The following is a 17,282-nucleotide window of genomic DNA, read 5'->3' on the forward strand; positions in this document are numbered from 1 at the left end:
TCAATGCCATCGGGAAGTATCACTACATAGTCTCTTCAGCAAGTAAGATGGCGGTTCAAGCCAGATAGGATTTCATCGCCCTCCTCCCCTCAACGTTTCATCTGCCACGGTCGTTGTAAGTAATGCCGCTGCAAAAATCTATTTCATCTATCCCCCTCTATCTCTGACCGCTAGATCGTGAACTGTCGGAAAGTCTGGCATGCAGTGGACCACAGCCATTTCTAATTAATTAACTAGGCGTGGAGCTTCTGGGGAGAGCGTTATTTAACGAGAGGAGTGCTAATTCCAGCTTGTCTAACTGGGACTAAGCGGTGCTATCTTCACATCCACATATCCCACATAGCTCCATATACTCTACGGAGATGGTGCTCACCAGACAGAAATGTAAAGTTCTGGGGATCTCCCCAACGCAGAGGGTTGAATCACCATCAGTAACCTCGCAGACGAAAATTTTTCATTATTTTAAGCCTAAAACAAAAACGCCCATATGCTCCGCGTCCCCACTTCTCCACGATTGGTCTATTGACCGAACATGGTATGGGAAGGAACCTGATATTGGGGAGGAGAGAGAGGGGATCAGTCTGGCAATGGAGATGGCTCAGATAGTCTCCCAATCTAGTGCTACCGACACTCTCGTAGAACATGATCAAGAACAAAATTTGAAACGCCTGGAAGTCACACTAGATGGATCAGTCAATGCAGCCAGCCCCAGCGAAAAGGCTAGGATGGAATCCTCAAGTGCGACGAGAACAGAGGAAAATCCAAGTCAGCTAAAAGGAGCCTGCTGGGACACAGATAGCGTTATCTGTATCCTGATTGGGCTTTTCAATGAAATGATGAAAGAATGCCAAATGCACATAAGTAAAGAATTAGGACCAATTAGGAACTTTCTTACGGAATGCGTGGGCTTGCTAGTAAGCCTGACAGAGCTCATCAGGAAGGGAGCAATCTTACACCCCCCCACTCCAGCAGCTGAAATTCCAACAGAGCCCAGTATCTCAGAGAAGGTCCCAAAGAGAGCCACTCCCATGTCTACCAACAGTCGAGTCACACACCCCTCACTTAAAAAGAAGCATCGCCACCAAAGAATACACCCACTTCACAAGAAGACGTCTAAAATCATAAAAGTGGGAAGGCGAGCTAAGAGTCATACACGAACTAAGAAATTGAATTTTTCTAAGTTATTCAAGCTCCTGGAGAATCCCACAATAAAGGAATCAAATACAAAGAATACTAAACCCGTGGGGAGGAGGAAAATGGCGCCGAGGTAAGACGCGCCTACCGGGGCTCCTCGGATTTCTTTTAATCTTCCTTTAATCCTTTATATATTTTATCTTAACTGACCCAGTCAGCCTTTGAAGCATTTTATAATTGCTGCAACTATATGCCATGGCAACCTTCTGAGAGATTTGGCCCTGCTCCAGATTGCTGCAGACTGCTCCTTGTTTCTCTCTTATCAGCGGGCCAGCCTCGGCCGCTAAAAGAGAAGAGAACGCCATTATCTTAATTGGAGAGAGGGCTTAAGAGGAAGATGCCGTGTGGTGTTTAAATCCTGAATAAGTTATCGTTTGTGCCCAGGCTGCTGTCATAGAGGGCTGAGAGAGGCCAGTGGAGCCAGGACACTTGGCACCCTACCCCCTAGACATTTTGAGGCTGTCACATTTCAATACTTCCTCTTGTGAGAAGCTGCAAACTGGGTCCGAGACGCCCACGGAAGACTGAGGTTGTAAGTGGATTTTACCGCAGTGGAGAGGAAAACTTCACTATTAGTATCCATCCAAGGAGCTTACATCCACGGTGCCATCTTCTGGTGGTCTTAACTATCTTATTTGTGTGTTAAATGTTATGTTAACTTAAGAATCGTATAATCCTCGGCCTGAGGAAGTATGGGTCAGAACAAACGCTTGAGAGACTTTGACGAGCCCCTATCATCCCCTAAACCAAAACTATCAAGGTTGGTGCCACACCGGAATAGAAGAGGGAGTGACAATGCCAAGCATTGCCTTGCGGTGGAAACTCAAAATCGCTTCCTACCTCTAATTGATTTAGAAGACACTTCAACTCTGACGACTCAAAATTTTTCAAAAGTAAAGCTGGTAAAGGAGAATATGAAAGAAAAACTCTCATCACAGGATGATGGTTTAACATCTGATAGGGGGGACTTCCCCAGTTGTGAGCAGTTACACTTAGTAATTAAGACCCTTCACTGTATCTTTAAAAGGCTGGATGAGGTATCTTCACAATTATCCAATATCCTGCTGAAAGTCGAAAAACTTGAATCAACAACACAATCTTCAGTTTGTGAGGTCAAAAACTTATTGCCTCACCCCAATTCAGATAAAAGAAAGGAGACTAAAATTAAATATATTTTAAATTCCCAATTGAATAATCAGATATTAACTCTGCAACCCAAGAAAAGTTGCCTTTCTGTCAGGTCGGAAATAGGAAGATGGTCATCACTAGAAGGGGCTAAAGACTGTTTAAGCAAACTGTCAGGGTTACTTCCAGATCCTAGCTCACAGAGGATCACGCTAGCCAGCGGTTGTTGATTAAAAGTCTTTATTGAGTTACAGTCTCCATTCTTGAGCTGCTGCGTGCAACCCTACGCCTTATGCTTAGGTCGGCGAAGCTCCTTCTGAGTCTCCGCCCCTTGCGCACCAACTTAATATCCTAGCCCTGCTCCACCTTTTCCGCCTGACAGTTCTCCTCTGGGTCCCTCTGCCCCCCTGGGTCTCTCCCTTCCGGGATTCTTCTGACGCTGACCCCCCTGACTCCCCTGTCTCCTTGCGCCGGGCTTTAGGACCTGGCTCTCTTTCCGGGCTGCCTACTGCGCCACCTTCCTGTGCATTTGAACTTGGCGCACGCGCCCAACCTTCCACTTTCCGTCTAACCGTCACTTCGCTCCCCGATGAAGGTGTGGCCACTCCTGACTCGTGCCCTCCCTCCTGTTGTGAGCTGCCAGCGCTAGTTCCCAGGCGCTCTTCCTCTTCCCTACTCTCTGGCGGTGACGTAGGTCCCGATCTCCAACTGCTCCCCTCTGAGTCCCCTCTGGCTCTTTCTTCCTGGGGTGTCCCCCTAGTCTCCCCCCTTGCCCTTGCCACTGGTGCTCCTCTTTGTGAATCTTCTGATTCACTGGACAGACTCGGAGATCTCGGGTCGTCGTCGTCACTCATCCTTTCTTCTGCCTCCTCCCCCTCGCTCTCTGTTTCCTCCCTTGCCCTCGCCTCTGCTCCTGAACCCCTGACATCCATCCCCCCCTCAAAGCCCCCCCTTCCCCCCTCCCCTCCCTCCGGTGCGGGAACTGGGTGCTGCAGTGTCAAAGGGACGAATGTCGGGTACAGTTCGCTTCCCGTGGCCGGCCTCCATCCGCAGACTCCCGGTTCTTCCTCCCTGCTCTCGTCAACGACGGTCACCTCTGCTTCCATCTCCGTGCCGCCGTGCTCGAGACCCTGGTTGTCCCCGAAAAAGTCCATGTCGGTCTCTCCCTCGCTTCCTTCTGTAGGCGTAGCTCGTCCTGGACCCTCCAGCCACTTCCTGCGCCACTGCTCCTCTGGTCGATCATCCCACCAATACGAGGGTTCTGAGGCAGATCCCGAGGGTGACCCCTCCGGGGAACGGGCGTCTCGTGTCGGTTCCTCATCCGAGTCAAACCCCCGGAACGTGCTGGCTGAAAGCGTGGGCGTGAAAAGCCAGTCGTCGAAAAAGTCCGCCGGCATTGGCCTATGGGGAAAGAGGGCATGAAACTCTTCCTTGAGCAGAGGTTCATCTAGAGCGTAGCCCGGCACCCAGCTGTTGGCATTGGCCGGGGTGCCCTCCTTAGCGAGAAGGTATTCTACCCCCTCTTCCCCCCATCTGGAGTCCAAAATCTCCGTGACTTCGTTGAGGCGCACCTCCTGTGCCACTCCCCGTTGCCTGGTTCCCTCTCGGAGCGGACTCGGCGCCGTGCCGGGTTCCTGAAACCTGTGCGGTGCCTTGTAGGGAGTGAGCACCGATCTGTGGAACACCGGATGCATTCTGGAACCCTCCGGAAGCGCCAGCCTGAAAGCCACCGGGTTGACCTGCTCTTCGACTTGGTAGGGCCCCAGTTGCTTATGCCCTAGTTTCTTCTTGGCCAACGACCTGGCCGGCACTGCGTGGGCTGCTAACCAGACCCAGTCTCCCACCTGGATCTTTTCGCCAACCCTTCTGTGTTTGTCTGCCTGCACCTTGTATGCGTGTTTGGCCAGCTCCAGGTGCCGCCGCAGCTGATCGTGAACCTCTTGCAACTCCGACGCGAACGCATCTGCTGTCTGCGGCTCCCCCTCCACCAGTCTTTCCAGTCCCGGGAAGGTTCTGGGGTGCCTCCCGTTGTTGGCGAAGAACGGCGTGACCCCCGTGGACACGTGCTTCGTGTTGTTGTAGGCGAACTCGGCGAGCGGCAGGTAATCCACCCACGTCGCAGGCTGTTGATTCGCATAGCATCTCAGGTACTGCTGCATGATGGCATTGACCCGCTCCGCTTGCCCGTTGGTCTGCGGGTGTCTCGCCGACGCCAGGTTGATCTTGACGTTTAGGAAGCCCATCAGCTTCTGCCAGAAGTTCGAGATGAACTGCCGCCCGCGGTCGGACAGAATAGACCGTGGCAGACCGTGAACCTTGAACACGTGGTCTATGAACAGTTTGGCGGTTTGTTCCGCCGTGGCCACCTTCGCACACGGGATGAAATGCGCCATCTTGGAGAACAAGTCCACCACCACCAGCACGGCCGTCTTGCCCCTCGAGCTGGGCAGATCCGTGACGAAGTCCAGGGCGACTCTCTCCCATGGCTCGACCGGAGTTTGCAGCGGTTCCAACAGTCCGGCCGGCGGTCTGTGCACTGGTTTGGCCCTCTGGCAGGTGTCGCACCTCGCCACGTAGTCCGCGACCTCCCCTCTCATTCCGGGCCACCAGAAATCCCTGGCGACTAATTCCACCGTCTTCTCCTTGCCAAAGTGCCCGGCAGTGGGCGCGTCGTGCAGCTGATGCAGTACCTTGGCGCGAAGTTCGTCTCCCGGCACGTAGATGGCCCCTTTGCGGATGAGCAATCCATCTCTCAGCTGGAACCCGTTGGTCGCTGCCGTGCCCCTTCGCATCTCAGCCATCTTTGCTTGCGCGAAAGAGTCATTCTGCAACGCTTGTCGCACCGCCTCCAGGTCCACTGTCGCCGCAGCGCACGCCCACACTGTTGGCGCGAAGATGTGCATGGCGGCCGCTGGCGTGGCGTCCTCCAGATACTGTGGCTTACGGGATAGCGCGTCCGCCATGATGTTGGTGTCCCCCGGGACATACTCTATTCGGAAGTCGAAATTCGCAAAGAACTCAGCCCAACGTATCTGCCTCTGGTTCAGGAACTGTGCCGTGCGCCAGTGCTCCAGATTCTTGTGGTCCGTGCAGACCTGCACCGTGTGCTTGGCTCCAATCAGGAAGTGCCTCCATGCTTTGAACGCTGCATGAATAGCCAGCAACTCCCTGTCCCAGATGGTGTAATTCTGTTCGGACTTGCTGAGCTTCCTGGAGTAAAACGCTCCGGGCCTCCAAACCCCCTGCGGGTCCTTCTGCAGCAGGACTGCTCCGACGGCCCTGTCCGAGGCGTCTGTTTCAACTCTCATCGGCCTGCTAGGATCGACATGAAGCAGCTGTTCCTCCGAGGCGAAAAGACGCTTGAGTGCCTGAAAGGACTGCTCCGCCTGCGCTGTCCAGATGAACTTCTTTTTCTTGGAACTGAGCGTGTCTGTAATGGCTGCAGTCTGCATAGCGAAGCCTTTGATGAACTTGCGATAGAAGTTCGCGAAGCCGACAAATCGTTGGACCTCCTTCCGGTTGCGTGGGCTTTTCCAATCCAACACCGCTCGAACCTTGGCGCTGTCCATGGCGAGCCCCTTGTCAGACAACCTGTATCCCAGGAAATCCACCTCCGTCACGTCGAATTGGCACTTCTCCAGCTTGGCGTAAAGCCTATGTTGCTGGAGCCTGCTCAGCACTTCCCTGACGTGTCTGTCATGCTCCTGCTGCGATTCCGAAAAGATCAGGATGTCATCCAAGAAACAGACGCACGTCTTGTAGAGGAGCCCCGCCAACACGTGATGCATGAAAGCTTGAAAAACGTGGGAGCCATTTTGCAATCCAAAAGGCATAACTCTATATTCGTAGGTGCCCAGGGGTGTGAACATGGCTGTCTTCCACTCATCTCCTTCCCGCATGCGAATCAGGTTGTACGCCCCTCGCAGGTCCAACTTGGTGAACACGCTGCCCTTGCGTACTTTCGCGAGGAGGTCGTCGATTCGGGGCATGGGGAAGTCCGACGGCTTGGTGACACTGTTCAAAATGCGGTAGTCCACCACGAGCCTTTTCTGGGGCGTGTCTCGCTTCTTCACAAAGAATACAGGACTGCCCCCCGCTGCCTGGGACTCTCGGATGAAACCGCGTTTCAAATTATGATCAATGAACTCCTTGAGTTCCTGCAGTTCGTCTTCAGACATGGAATACAGCTTCCCTTTGGGCAGCGCCGCCCCCGGCAGCAGGTCAATCTTGCAGTCATATGGTCTGTGGGGGGGTAGCTTGTCTGCCTCCTTCTCGCAGAAAACCTCCAAAAATTCTGCGTACTTGTGGGGAATCGCTTGCAGCGTGCCGAGCAGCAGCTGTGACTCCTCTTGCTCCCCTTCTTGCTGGGGCATGATGCAGTGTTCAGCACAAAAGGAAGAACCGAAGGTCAGCTGCCTCTGGTACCAAGCCAGCGTCGGGCTGTGCCTGTCCAGCCAACTCATGCCCAATACGATAGGCGTGTCTGAGAGTTGAGTGACGTTGAAGCTGATAATCTCCTTGTGATTTCCAAGCCGCAGCACCATAGGTGGCGTCTGCTTCACCACTTGCCCCCCTAACAGCTCCCTGCCATCCACCGTGACAACCTGCAGTGGCAGCGCGGCAGGCAGCAACTGTATAGCGTGCCGGTCGACAAAGTCCTGCCCTATGAAGTCTGCATTGCTTCCCGAGTCGACGGTGATTGGCACGTCCTTGGTGATCCCATTGGGTAGCTGGAGCGATGCGGTGAGCCTCACTACTGGCTTGGGCGGGAGGGGGTCCATGGGCGGTAAAATCTCTGGGGACTGCTTCACTGACACGTCTGGCTGGGCCCCAGTGCCTCCTCTTCCAGCCAGACATCGTCGTTTCCCTGCTGTGGTTCTCCTTGCTGCGTTGCTGCAGTCACCATTGCTGAGGCTGCAGTGTGCTTGTGGAGCCTCCGGGGACACTCTTTCGCCAAATGGCCTGGATCCTCGCAGATGTAACACTTCCTGTTCCCTCTAGGAGGCTTCGCTTTCACTGCTGCCGGTGCTAGGGCTCTGGCTGCTGACTGAGCCCTTGCACTCCCAACCTCCATCGGTTCCACCCCTCCCCCTGTTGGGGGCGTGGATTGCGCACGCGCTGCTTCTCTGGGAAGGAAGGAGGAGCCCCTGGCTGGTTCGCGCCCGCTGCGCCCTTCGTCCCTGCTCCACGGACGTTCTTCCAGCCGCACTCCCACCGCCAGCGCCCTCTGAACGATCTTCTGCGTGGTCCGGGGTCTCTCCCCCCTCGCAATCTCATCTTTCACCGAGCTGTTCAAGCCCTCCCAAAAAAGGTCTCTGACGGGAGCCGAATCTCTGTCCCATTCCAGGGCACTGACCAAAGCGAAAAAGCGGGCATGATATTGCCGTACGCTGGCCCTCCCTTGTCTTAGTCCGTGCACCTCCCTTCGGGCAAGATCCACGTCAATGCTTGATAAAAAACAGCCATCCATCGCTTTAATAAAGGCGTCCGCATTTTGGAGCGCAGGATCCTTATCCCTCCACAAATTGCGCAGCCATGCTTTAGCGTCTCCATGCAAATGGGACATGATGAACCCCACTTTCTCTTGTTCATCTCTAAAGTCTTTGTGCAGTAGTTGTAGTGCACACATTACGTCTGCTCTAAAATTGGGGTACTGTTGCAAATTCCCATCGAAGTGCGAGACCAGACTGCCTGTGCGTCTCCCCAACCCAATCCCCTCTGATTTGGGTGTCTGTTGCCCCTGCTTCGTAAGCACGTCCAACCTGACCTGGAGATCCCTGTAGGCGGCCGCTGTGTCCTCCTCTCTCTTCCTGGACGCCACCGCCTCGGCAGTCAGTCGTGAAACCGCGTCTCTGAGTTCCGTTATTTGCTGTTCGGCCGTCATATTGTCTACCGTTCGTGAGCTTTCTTGTAGGCACCCGCTTTCCCTCCTCTCCGCGAGGTCGTGGATGTCCACAATTTGAAGAGAAGGAGCTTACTGTCAGGGTTACTTCCAGATCCTAGCTCACAGAGGATCACGCTAGCCAGCGGTTGTTGATTAAAAGTCTTTATTGAGTTACAGTCTCCATTCTTGAGCTGCTGCGTGCAACCCTACGCCTTATGCTTAGGTCGGCGAAGCTCCTTCTGAGTCTCCGCCCCTTGCGCACCAACTTAATATCCTAGCCCTGCTCCACCTTTTCCGCCTGACAGTTCTCCTCTGGGTCCCTCTGCCCCCCTGGGTCTCTCCCTTCCGGGATTCTTCTGACGCTGACCCCCCTGACTCCCCTGTCTCCTTGCGCCGGGCTTTAGGACCTGGCTCTCTTTCCGGGCTGCCTACTGCGCCACCTTCCTGTGCATTTGAACTTGGCGCGCGCGCCCAACCTTCCACTTTCCGTCTAACCGTCACTTCGCTCCCCGATGAAGGTGTGGCCACTCCTGACTCGTGCCCTCCCTCCTGTTGTGAGCTGCCAGCGCTAGTTCCCAGGCGCTCTTCCTCTTCCCTACTCTCTGGCGGTGACGTAGGTCCCGATCTCCAACTGCTCCCCTCTGAGTCCCCTCTGGCTCTTTCTTCCTGGGGTGTCCCCCTAGTCTCCCCCCTTGCCCTTGCCACTGGTGCTCCTCTTTGTGAATCTTCTGATTCACTGGACAGACTCGGAGATCTCGGGTCGTCGTCGTCACTCATCCTTTCTTCTGCCTCCTCCCCCTCGCTCTCTGTTTCCTCCCTTGCCCTCGCCTCTGCTCCTGAACCCCTGACACAAACTTTTAAAAATTAAGAAACACCAGATTGACCTATATGCGGTGATGCCCCTGTTCCGACAGACCACCTTCTTGAAGGTGATACTTGCGTTTCACTCTGAAAAGATACCATCTATTATTGCCAGGCGGAAAACGCTTTTGTCCATGGCCGACATTGTAGCAACGAGGGTTTTTGCAGACAGCAAGATCAAACCCCTTCTAAATAGGTGCCCAGGCGGTGAGGACATTAGGACAAGTGACTCTGCTTTACTTCAAAATACTGCCAGATCCTCCTGCGATGATTCTGCAGTGTGTCATTTCCGACCAGTTTCGATACCCTCTCAAACAGCCATACAAGAGGACGGAAACCTGCAGACTGTCCTTGATGAAAGGGAACTTATTGATTCGTTCAGAGCCCTCCCTCCGAAAGAACAGTCGGTGATGATGCAAAGATTTGACACGCTTAAATCTCAGCTTTTGCAAGTCCAACACAGAGAGGAAGATACTAACGATGCTTCAAACAATCCCACTTGGGCTCACCGGACAGAAGTGGTAGGCCCTCTTCAGCTCAGCCCCACTTTGAAAACAAAAACCATCTTGCAAGACTCAAATCTTCAAGTTGTTAATGCCCCCAGTGCTATTCCACGAGATGACCAGGCTATGCCATCCTCTCTTAACCTTCATCTATATCCATCGACCAACACACCTAAGGATGAAACTCTGATTTCCCTGCCTGACTCAAATCCCTCTTTAACTTACTCATCTATGCCAGAGCTAGAATCTTCTCCAGTTTCGACCAGTTATAGAGGTAGTTCACAAGTGATGCCCCCGAGAGAGTCTTTCGTAATTACCGCCCCCAATGTCCCCTCAACTGTGAATGTTACACTTCGGGACCCGTCTGTCAGGGAACTGCCATCGCAGTCAGGAGTGGAGGAAGGGCACTCGAGCGATGCCGGAGAAGGTCCCAGCAGGAAAGGAGGGGACTCAGTGACCGGGGAAGGAAATCAGCGTTACACCAGGGAGAAAGGCGGGCTTCGGAGGGATGGCTCCAGGACTCTTCGCCAGAGACCAGCGGGGAGAGCATTGGTCCTCCACTGCCCACACCCACCCTGCGCAGAAGACTGCCGCGCAGGGAGGCTAGGCGGAGTCTATCCGTCAAGGAACTTTTATGTTGGAAGAAGTTCAGGAAACGCCCACTGACGGATTCTGCCAGTGACTGAGACAGACGCAGAATCAGGACTGTCCAGCCAGGGAAAGGTTTTTCCAGGCAACCTCGCCGAGAGTGGCGGCAACTTACACACAAGCAACCCCTAATTCCCATTACAGCAATCTGTCAGTCCTTGACGTTGCTTGTGCACAACGGCAAGAAAGGCAGCACCATGAGTCAAACCGGTGGAGCAGGCGCCCAGAGCCAAGTCTGGAGGAGAGAAATCAAGACTTGGAACGGCAGGTTGCTCTGTTGGCGACGCGGCTAGACGAAAGGAGGACTAAGGATGCCCAGGGCAAGCCCACCCCCATCGCAAGGAAGGTACCAGGGCTGGTGCACAAGTTTGGGGGGAACCCTCGCGACTACAATGCATTCAGAACGGAGGTACAGTACGCCTTGGAACTCCAGTATGATGACTTTGAGGACGATGGAGAGCAGGTGGCTTATGTTGTGGGGCATCTTCAGGATGCGGCCAGGGAATGGATCAGGCCCTTAATGGCAACGCAGAACGTTGCCTTAAAAGACCTTAGGAAATTTTTTGGTGCCATGGATACTATGTTTTCCAGCCAGGCGGAGCAAAGTGTGACTCGCCGAGAACTGATGGCTTGCAAGCAGGGGAGCCAAACAGTTAAGGAGTACTGGTCACGTTTTGCGATGATTATCCACAGACTGGGGTGGGATCTGAGCTCGGAACCTGTGCAAATGTTATTTGAGGAAGGATTAGCCCCATCGGTGAAGGACGAACTTTCCCGCGCGCCCTGCCCGCAGTCGATGGATCAGCTCACCAAGGCTGTGCTTCCGATAGGAGTACGCCAGGAAGCGCGGGCACAAGAGAAGCGGGAGGGGAGAGGAGAGCATTGGCATGACAACCGCATTCCTGAAATGCCGAGGCAGGCTTCCCAGCCAGTGGAGCCAATGGAAATCGATGGCGCGCGCGCAAGGGGTTTCAAACTCCAACGAAATGCGGAAGAAAGAGGGGAAGACAGCCAAGAGGTGTTTCCTCTGCCAACAGCCAGGACATTTTGCCAGGGTCTGCCCTCAAAGGAAGGCGTGGCAAGGAATGGTGGGGGCAGCTGGTGGTGAGGAGGAGGGAAACAAGGAGCAGGAGCAGGGAAACGCCAATGCTTGGCTGCCAATCATCGGGCACAGCAGCCAGGCCAGCAACCACTAAAGGTGCCCCAGCCAGACCCCCCCAAGGCAGCTATAGCCATAGAGGTGGAACTAGAACTCCCAAACGGACACCCAGTTAAAGTGAAGGCGCTGCTGGACTCAGGCAGTTCTTGCAATTTCTTCAGCAAGGACTTCGCGCTAGAGCACCAGCTCCACCTACTGCCCCTAGATTTTCCCCTGCAGGTGACCACTATCGATGGAAGAGAACTGCTGGGGGGGGGGAGTGACGCACCAGACGCCACCTATGCGAATGAAGGTTTCCAGACACACAGAAACCATTGCTTTTCATGTAGCCACACTGGCAGGACCCCAAATCATATTAGGAATGAGCTGGCTGGCGCTACATGATCCAGTAGTGGCATGGCATCAGCGGACAGTCACCTTTGGGTCAGCACGGTGTTTAGAACACTGCCTGGGGGGGGGGACCCCGAGAATGGCAGTGGCCAGGTGGCTGGGATGGCTGTGGAGCGGAAGGGGGAGGTACCACCTCAATACGCTGATCTGCAGGAGGTCTTCAGTGAGAAGGAAGCGGATAAGCTACCCCCCCATAGGCCCTTTGACTGCCAAATTAACTTGATCCCAGGGGCTCAGCTGCCGGTGGGTAAGCTGTACGCCATGTCGGACCGGGAAATGCTGGAGTTAAGGAATTTTATTGACAAAAACCTGAAAAGAGGTTTCATAAGAGAACCAAAGGCAGTGGGGGGCAGCCCTGTGTTCTTTGTGGACAAAAAGGACACTAATCAGCCCAGATTGGTCGTGGATTACAGGGCCCTAAACTTGGTGTCAGAACCCGTGACCTTTCCAATGCCCAGGATTGACGACATTTTAACACAAGTAAGGCAGGGAAAGATTTTTACCAAGCTGGACCTTCGGGGAGCGTACAATTTGATTTGGATGAGGGAGGGGGATGAATGGAAGACCACCATGTTCACACCTTTGGGGGCCTTTGAGTACTTAGTTATGCCTTTTGGATTGCAATCAGGCTCCACCTGTTTTCAAGCTTTCATGCACCACGTGTTGGGGCCGCTGCTGTACAAAAATTGCGTAGCCTTTTTGGACGATGTGTTAATCTATTCGTACGACGAGGAGCAACATGTCAGAGACGTCCAGGAAGTGCTAAAGAGGCTACAGAAGCACCAGTTGTGGGTCAAGTTGGAGAAGTGCCAATTCCACGCCAGAGAGGTCGAGTTCCTGGGGTACAGGTTGTCAGACAAGGGCCTAGCTATGGACCCCGGCAAGGTGCAGGCGGTGCTGGAATGGAAGACCCCCAAAACCCGGAAGGACGTGCAGAGGTTCCTAGGGTTCATCAAGAACTTCGCCCACTTAACCGCGCCCATCACAGATTGTCTCAGTAGCAAAAGGAAGTTCGTCTGGATGGAAGATGCACAGCAGTCCTTTGAACAGCTAAAGAAGGCCTTCGCTGTGGAAGAGCAGCTCCTGCACGTAGATCTGCAGAAGCCAATGAGGCTGGGGACAGATACGTCAGACCGAGCCATCGGAGCGGTACTGCTCCAGCGGGGGAACCAGTCCAGCTGGAGGCCGTGCACCTTCTTCTCAAGGAAGCTGAGCAAATCGGAGCAAAACTACACGGTGTATGACCGTGAACTGCTTGCTATTTATGCAGCATTTCGACGCTGGAGACATTTGTTAATAGGAGCACAGCATAAGATCCAGGTGTGTACGGACCATAAGAACCTGGAATACTGGAGGACAGCGCGGGTGCTCAACCAGAGACAGGTGCGGTGGGCACAAGAATTTTCCAAGTTTTTCTTCGAGATTCGGTACGTGCCGGAAGAGGAAAACATAAGAGCAGATGCTCTCTCCCGGAAGCCGGAGTACATGGAAGGAGAGGGACCACCAGAAGTCAGGCACGTGATCCCCGAGGACCGATGGGTGTGTGGGGGAGTGTTGGTCGGGGAACGAGAACTAGCCGAACTTACGAGAGACGACGAGTTCGCTCAAAACAAAATCAGATAACTCAGAGAAGCAGGGGAAAACCATGGGGGTTTTGAGGCGAAGGAAGGGGTGCTGTATTACAAGGGAGCATTGTATGTACCTGGGGAGAACTTGAGGGGTAGGGTTCTCAAACAACTCCACAACAATCCGACGGCGGGTGTCAGGGCTGCCTCAGGTCTCAGCTCACAAAAGACCAACGCCAAGTTCTTCTTATATACAAGGATGTTTATTTCAGTTCATTATTGGTTCCACAACCGAGGCGCGCAGCCCCTTGTCTGTTAGCCTTAGACCGTTGAAGTCCCTTCTGAGTCGGTCCCCCCCCTACACCAGCTTAAGATGCTGGCTTTGCTCCACCTCCTCCTGTCTTTCCTTTTCCGCAGAGTCTTTCTGCCCGCTGGAGTTCCACCCCTCCTAGATTCCTCTGACGCTGAATCTCCCGATGGCTCTCCCTCCCTCCTGCGGGCTTTGGGACCTGGCTCCTCCCCCGGGCTCTCCGTTTCCCCGCGCGCTTGCACATTTGAACTGGGCGCGCGCGCCCAGTTCCCAACCCTTCTCCTGACGGTAACGTCACTCCTCTCACTGCTCCCCTCCCCTTCCGGAAGAGTGGCTTGTTCTGACCTCTCCTCCGTTCCAGCCAATGGAGCTGCTTCTCCTGACACACTGGAACTCCCCCCCCTTCGCTACGCTCTGGAGGGGAAACCGGCTTTGATCTCCAGCTGCTGCTTCGGGATTCCCTGTTGGCTCTTTCCCCCTGATGAGTCCCCCCTGGGGCTCCTCTCCCCCTGGCTACAGGCGCCCCCTCCTGGGAATCCCCTGATTCGCTGGAAAAGCTCATGGAGTCCCTTGGGCCACAGTCCTCCTCCTCCTCGCTGTCCTCGGACTCTGCCCAATGGTCCTCCCTCTCCTGCCTCCCATGTGCCTCTGCCCCTGAACCCCTGACAGCGGGGCATTTTGGTCAACACAAAACCATGTTGCTAGTCACCAGGCAGTTCTGGTGGCCTAGAGTGAGGGAAGATGTACGGGAAGATGTACGGGGGTGCGACCGCTGCCAGCGGGCAAAGGGGGAGAGGGCTGCACCCACAGGGTTCCTGGAACCCTTACCCACGCCGGAAAGACCATGGGAGGGGGTGTCCATAGATTTCATGACCGATTTACCCAAGTCAAGGGGGAAAACGGCAGTCATGGTGGTAGTCGATCTACTGACAAAAATGTGCCATTTCATAGCCTGCTCACATGCGGTGACGGCGGAGGAAACAGCCAGGTTGTTTGTGGATCACATATTCCGGCTGCATGGCGCCCCCTTGAGGGTTTTATCTGACCGCGGGAAACAATTTACTTCCCGGTTCTGGAGGAAGCTCATGAGCCTGCTGCAAGTCGAGGTGAGCTTCTCCACGGCGAGACACCTGTAGACCAACGGGCAAGCGGAAAGAGCGAACAGTATACTCCAACAGTACCTACGCTGTTACGTCAGCAAGAGGCAGAACGATTGGGTGGAGAAACTAGCGCTGGCCGAATTTGCGTACAACAACGCTGAACATGTGTCCACGGGAATGAGCCCGTTCATGGCTAATTATGGGTGTCACCCCAGGGCATTCCCAGGGAGAGGGGAGGAAGGGTGGAGCATACCAGCGGCAGAGCAGTTTGTGGAAGAAATGGAGGCCCTACACCAGCAACTTCAGATGAACTTGGAACGGGCCAAGGAAACTTACAAGAGGCAGGCAGACAAGCACCGCAGGGAAGGGGAAACCATACGGGTTGGGGATCGGGTGTGGTTGTCAACCCAAGGGTTACCCTTTAAGGGAGGGTGCAAGAAGTTAAGGCCAAGGCGACTAGGACCTTTTGAGGTAACCCAGCAGGTGAACCCCGTGGCATTTAAGCTCAAGCTGCCGACCAGCATGAAACTACACCCAGTGTTCCATAGGTCTCTCCTCTCACCATACAGGGAGGGGCGGGAATTTCCAGGGCGAGAGGGAGAAGTCCCCATACACCCACAGGTGGAGGAGAGGGAATTTAGCAGTCAAGCCACGGAAATACTCGACTCAAGATGGCGAGGGCGCCAGGTGGAGTACCTGGTGGCCTGGGAGGGCGAACCCGAGTCAGAAAACACGTGGGTTCCCGCGGAGGCCATCAGGGATGAGTATCTTAGGGAGGAGTTTCACAGCAGGTTCCCAAGGAAACCCAAACCACTAACGAGATTCTGGGAGGAGCATTTTGGAGTCACAGAAGATGAAGAAGATTTTGTGGGGTTTACGGGCTCTGAAGGGGATGGAGGAGAGGTGTCAGCTGGAGAGGATTCGGACTGGGAAGGTTACCCCGCGGGAGGAGACAGGAGGAGGTGGGAAGTAGAGTTTGAATCATCAGAGGATGGGGGCAGTTCCTTCAGGGGATTCCCCGCATCGTCGGCCGAGGAAAGGGACGAGATTGGGTCAAAGGAGCGGGCAGGAGGTGGAGGGGGTCCTGGGGGGGAGGTGGATGTCAGGGAACTGCCATCGCAGTCAGGAGTGGAGGAAGGGCACCTGAGCGATGCCAGAGAAGGTCCCAGCAGGAAAGGAGGGGACTCAGTGACCGGGGAAGGAAATCAGCGTTACACCAGGGAGAAAGGCGGGCGGAGGCGGGCTTCGGAGGGATGGCTCCAGGACTCTTCACCAGAGACCAGCGGGGAGAGCATTGGTCCTCCACTGCCCACACCCACCCTGCGCAGAAGACTGCCGCGCAGGGAGGCTAGGCGGAGACTATCCGTCAATGAACTTTTATGTTGGAAGAAGTTCAGGAAACGCCCACTGACGGATTCTGCCAGTGACTGAGACAGACGCAGAATCAGGACTGTCCAGCCAGGGAAAGGTTTTTCCAGGCAACCTCGCCGAGAGTGGCGGCAACTTACGCACAAGCAACCCCTAATTCCCATTACACCGTCGTTGGAAACGATTGAAGACCCGATGGGACGCATCAATAAAATCATCCTAATGCCTGATGATAAATCTGCTAGAGGGTTTCCTCCGACGGACTCAACTTCTCCCTCTCTGGGTATTTCTCTGTCAAGTTGTACAAAGAATTTTGAAATGAAGAGACTTCCTGTTCAGGGATCTACTTCTAGTAGATCAACCTCGATGTTCCAACAGTCGAACCAAATTGTTAAAAATTTTAATTCGGAGGGCTCCTCTCAGTTACCATCTTCCCAATGTAAAATAACTGATTTTTTTGTTACATCTTCTGTCTCTTCCAGAGAATCTGTCCCTCCTTCACTTTGACTGTTAAAAGAACAACACAGAAGTACCCAGCTAGCAGTCCTAAGTTGGAATATTGCTGGCTGGAAAAGCAAAAGATTAGATCCTGAATTTTTGTCCTATATAAACTCTTTTCAGATAATTCTTTTGCAAGAAACATGGGAAGAAGATAAAATAGATATAAATGGCTTCGAACTGATATCACTTCCAGCTATCCCCTCCCAGAAAGGTGGCCGGTCCAGAGGTGGTCTTGCAATCGCCATATCGCTTAAAATGAACGCTAAACTCTCGCTAGTTCAGACTTTTCCTCCTTTTGCCTTTACAGGTCTGATTTCAAGCGAAAAATTCTCCCTATTAATCACCAATGTTTATGTTCCTCCAAGTGGTCTTGTATCGGACCTCCATTATAGATGGGATTCACTGGAAGATCATTTATTGGCATGTTATGCTATGTACCCTAATATACCATCGATAATGGGTGGTGACTTTAATGCACGTACAGCCGCCAATTGGGATGGGATAATTAAGGCCAAGTGGTGGGTACCCCCTATCCAAAATCTGATTTAATTTCCTTTATATCAAGAAGATCTAAGGACATCAGAGTGAATGAGGCGGGGGTCCTTCTATATCAATTGGCCATTCGTATGAATTTGAACATTTTGAATGGCAATTGCCCTCCGGACGTGCCAGGA

General features: G+C 53.8%; 1 pseudogene across 1 annotated transcript in view; it reads left to right on the top strand.

Moving 5' to 3' along the window:
• Window positions 1-16,921, top strand: part of LOC309523251 (adhesion G protein-coupled receptor D2-like) — an 85,626-nt pseudogene extending 68,705 nt beyond the window's left edge. Inside the window, exons 8-10 of the transcript in view lie at window positions 12,393-12,561; window positions 12,766-13,084; window positions 16,916-16,921. The product of the transcript in view is annotated as an adhesion G protein-coupled receptor D2-like (transcript). The remainder of the gene's footprint in view (window positions 1-12,392; window positions 12,562-12,765; window positions 13,085-16,915) is intronic.
• Window positions 16,922-17,282: the final 361 nt, after the last annotated feature.

Source organism: Podarcis vaucheri (genome assembly GCF_965113315.1).
Source record: "Podarcis vaucheri genome assembly, chromosome: W".
NCBI lineage: Eukaryota > Metazoa > Chordata > Lepidosauria > Squamata > Lacertidae > Podarcis > Podarcis vaucheri.